Genomic DNA, 4991 nt, shown 5'->3' on the forward strand with positions numbered 1-4991 from the left:
TTAATCTGCGTAAGTTTAATTTAAGATATGATATGATAAGATACTGTTTCAAAATAATTATTTGATATGATCTTAGTCTTTAATATCTCAATTGACAGGTTTAACTGGACACAACACAAGCTTTCACTCGACTTCGATTTTATTCTTTTCAAATTGGTTTTCATTCAAGCTTAACCGGATAGTGGATACACACAATTTTAAGTTTTAATTGAAAGTTAGATATGATTTTAATTTTTATTTGAAAAATTTTCTTCTGTAAGGTTTTAACTGATTTTTCAACCCAAGCATTTTTCTATCACTTAAACGGATTTTCTTTCATTTCCCTTTTTCTTGATCTCTCGGTTTTTTGTTGAAAGAAAAAAAAAAGAAAACAAAGTTTTGGAGAAGCAATTCCTCAGTTTTTAATATCTTGACTTTGTTGATTTCCAAACTTTTTTACCGAGACTAGTATTTAAATAAAGTTTCTACTACACTTTTTTTTTAGTGTTTCCTGTTAGTTGATGTGTGTATTTTTTCTATTCATGTGTTGTGCAAACTGGACTATTTGTATATAACATTTTCTAGGTTTTCTTCACTCCAGTGATGATTAGCGTTGCTAAATCATTTGATGCTCCGATAAAGGTTAAAGTCTTATCTAAGTGAATTGAGTTTATTTTCTCCTCCTATATATGAATTTAAACAATATACTTTATACAATGTCTTCCTAATATTGATCATTCCGATTATTTTTCAGCTTTTGTTCCCCACAGCAGATTCTGCCCGGCCATTTTCAATGGTTGGCCTTGGTGACATTGTCATCCCTGGTAGGCTGACTTGTTTATTGATGTATTTCTTGCAAATGTATCCGGCTTTTTGTAGCAGTAAGATTAGTGTAGAACTTCTTAATTTATATCTGGTATTAGATTCTGATATGTTATAGGAAAAGAGTTGTTCATTAATGAGTAGGGAGGTTGAAATTTTTAAGTGGCTCAACTTAGGAAATGTTAAAATTTAAGTTTTTGAAACAAAGGTAATGCATTTCACCACATTATCTGTCAATTATAGGGACACAAAAGTCAGTTTCATGTGGAATGAGGAGGAATGGTTCCTCTCACATTTGAATTCATGAAACCTCAAAAGCCATTGGTAGAACAACAAACAGCAACAAAATAAAATACTAAATGTTATCTCCTTAATTACACCTGATATAACAGAAAAGTTAAATGTAAATTCTTGTGGTAGTGTCATCCTCTACTAACCAGAACTTCTAAGATCTTCACCTAATTTAAGTCTGTAAAATTCTTCTTTAAGATTATTCTGATCTTCAATTTTGTTTCACCTATGGTTAACCACATATTTAGTCAATGACTATTTTATAGAGGTTGTATGGTTGTTTCAATCATTGTTCTCTATGTGACCATTTGAATAGGGAACTTTTCCTATCTCATTTCTATTATGAAACATGTTTCATATTTTCTTATATGCTTCACATTGTGGAATAAGTCATGAAAAGATTATATACTTTTTTTTATTGTATTCCCTGTATGTACTGCAGAATTTTATGCAGTTTTCATCTTTCATATTTTCATACTTATGTGCATTTTGAGGTAAAAAGTCAGTGACTTTTATGTCATAATTTTGTTATTTCATTTTTTTTATAAAATACTCTCAGGTATCTTCTTAGCATTGGCTTTGCGGTTTGATGTGTCCAGAGGAAAACAGCCTCAATATTTCAAAAGCTTATTTTTAGGATATACTATTGGCTTGGCGCTTACAATTTTTGTGATGAATTGGTTTCAAGCTGCTCAGGTGACTGGATCTGAGTACTTATTTCTTCTTTTACGTCTCCCTTCTGTTCTTGACTTTTGCTCATGATGTCATGGTAGTTTAAGATGGAAAGTATTTGAAGATCATATTGACACATATGGCTGATCAAGCATGTGAAAATATCATGTTTCTTTGACAATTTTGTGAATAATCTGATGAAATGTGCATTCGGCTGACAAAATTAAGGCCATGTAGTGTGCTGGGCCAGCCTGCAGTTTGAAAACAGCTACAAATCTAAGCACTAAAGTTGCAAAGTTTCTCCTTTTTTATGTTTACTCAAATATCATTAAAATATTCATCTATTATAAATGAACTTTGAAGTCTTAGTACATTTTAGTATAAAAGAGTACTTTTGAAATTAGCTTTATATATATATATATATATATATATATATATATATATATAGGAAATGCATTCTCTTTTAACATGGATTGATTGGATTCTCCCTTCACCCCTCTCCTTCTTTCCTTTTATCTTTGTTTCAGCCTGCTCTTTTATACATTGTCCCTGCTGTAATTGGATCTTTGGCTGTTCATTACATATAGAATGCTGATGTTAAACAAGTTCGTTTGGCTTACTAATTTTATCTCTGGTCTGTTCTTTGTTAAGTTCTTACTAATTTTTTGTGAGGGGAATACATACCCAATAAGGTACTTTGAAAAAACAAATTACTTGCAAGTTGTAACAGTGTAATAGCAATGAAAGTTCCAAACATTTTCTTTTTGAAATAAAAATACCTAATAGTTCATTGATCGTGGATCGAAAGTTAAATTCTATTTTGGATATTAATTGAATGTTAGAAACCACTAGAAAGGATGTGAGTTGTAATTTTGGTTTGAAATTATAACATTATCTATAGTAAATAAGAAAATGTCTAATTATTGCAGTAACTAAATTTTCTTCTACTGTAAGATTTTAACTGTTTTTCAAACAAACTGCATCATGTTGCATATCAAAACTAAATCTTATACATATTTACAAATGTAAATTGACCTAAGTTTCCTGTTAAGGTTTCTATAAGGTTATTAAGTATGTTTAACATTTTACCATAGTAATAACAATCTTTTTGAACCGAGTTATAGTTAGAGGAAGACTAACTGAATGTAGGTTTAACTAGACTCAGACCTGTAGAATTTATGCATAACAATTTTTTTACTTTGTTTCTAATCAGTTATCGGAGTTTGACGAGTCGAAAATAGCCAACTCAGCTAAAGAAGAGAGTGATCCCAAATCTAGCAAAAAGGTGGAATAAAGTTGCATACCATAACTCTTTGGAGTTGAAATATTGGAGTTGAAGAAGGAATAGTCATTTTCTGGGAGCCGTAGTTACCTGTAATGCTAGCTTATTCAGCAGCATATATTTGTAAAAGATTTGTGATTGAGAAATATATCACTAGTCCCATTTTTCAAATCAATCATTTTTCTATCACTTAACCGATTTTCTTTTATCTCCTTTCATTTCTTCTTATCTTTTTTTTTTTTTTGTTTCCAAATTCGTTTTCACTCAAGTTTACCTTAGTACATATAGTTTTGAGAAGTTTGCAAGAGGAAGGCTTCTTTATTCGATGGCATTTTTAATTAGGGTAAAATATATTTTTTGTCCTTAAAGTTTGTTAAAAGTTTTAAAAATATTCATAAATTTTATTTTATTTTAATTTTGTTCCAAAAATTTTTTAATTGTATCAAATATACTATGACAGCTGATTTTTAAAAAACTTATGACCAATTCAACAACAATTTCACAAGCACAACTTTCAACACAAATAAATCAGACATAGTTGTCATGTATTATTATTGGATTAGTCATAAATTTTTCGAAAATTTAGCTGTCAGGAGATATATTTGAAACAAATCAAAAATTTCAAGAACAAAAAATATATTTGATCTTTTTTATTATTAGAATTAAGATATAAAATTTGAATTTTTATTTAAATTCAAATAAAAAATATTTCTATATATATATATATATGTTTTAAAGTTAGTAAATAATAAATTAAGCAAAGATAGTAGCTTAAAATTGTAAAGCGAAATGTAAATAAACTGCTAAATTGTTGTAAAACTTTTTGATTGACGAGAGGTGGATGCTAGGAGGTTAGCATTTTTTAATGGAAAAAAGAATGGAAAATTAACTAATATAAGCTCAAATACAAGAAAAAAATTAATTATTTAACATTTAATTTTATAAAAAGTTCAATGTAGATCTATAAAAGTTCTTGTAAAGAGTATTTGTATACAATATTTTTGGAATCTAAATCTGGGTTCGCCTCTAAGCATTGCCATCAAGATCCTAACGAAAGAACGAAATAGCCTAACAATCTCTATACTATAGTATTTACTATTTAGTATTTACCCAATCCCTATTTATCTTTTTATCCCTAATTTCATTAAAATACTTCAATTACCCTTCCTTTTTAAACCCTAAAACTAACTGCTAAGTCTTGATTTCATTGCAAGGCTCAAAAGGTTCAGAGCCTACATGATGGAGAAGAAAATAAAATTTATTGGCGGCATCATTGAGGCCCCAAATGTTGAGAAGATGATCTTTCTTGAGATGATTCCTCCTAACAATGTCACACCAAGAAGAACTCACTAGATTATAAGTTGATGCAGAGGTCATATTCCACTTCTTCAGAACCTGATCATGGCACACTTCACCTGACGGTTCTATGAGCCCTACTTTCATCCCAATCAGCTGCCCCTTCCCATCCCGAGCCTCAAGAATCCTCACAATCATTGCATCTTTGTGTGCCAAGAACTTGCACTCTTCGTTTATCTGCTTCTCCGGCATCGCTAACTGGATGTTATTAGGCTCTAAGTCTGTCTTTGTTAACTTCCTCTGCATCACAAAAGTTACATCAAATCCTTTCAGTGAAGCGATAATCGCCTTGAAAATTTCCAGAAGCTCTGGAATATCAATCTTTGTTGTTGATGTAGATGACAATGTGGATCCTATTGAAGGCGATGTAGATGCCAATGTGGATCCTATTGAAGGCGATGATGCAGCATTCTTCTTATTCGGCATTCTCTTGCCTTGATTCTCTTTCATGCGTTTCTTTCGAAGAGAGTGGTGCAGCTTCAACACTTTGGATAACTTCTCGAGTACCGCACGGTCCTATTTGCAGTAGGACCTCTTATTTACCTTAATTGCTGCCTGGTTCACTTTGTAGTACTCCGGATCCTGCAGG

General features: G+C 30.8%; 1 pseudogene; it reads left to right on the top strand.

The window, feature by feature from the left end:
• The first annotated feature begins 522 nt into the window (after positions 1-522).
• LOC112762967 (signal peptide peptidase 2-like) lies at positions 523-3058 on the top strand (annotated as a pseudogene).
• Positions 3059-4991: the final 1933 nt, after the last annotated feature.

The sequence above is a fragment of the Arachis hypogaea genome, chromosome 17, assembly GCF_003086295.3.
Source record: "Arachis hypogaea cultivar Tifrunner chromosome 17, arahy.Tifrunner.gnm2.J5K5, whole genome shotgun sequence".
NCBI classification, from domain to species: Eukaryota; Viridiplantae; Streptophyta; class Magnoliopsida; order Fabales; family Fabaceae; genus Arachis; species Arachis hypogaea.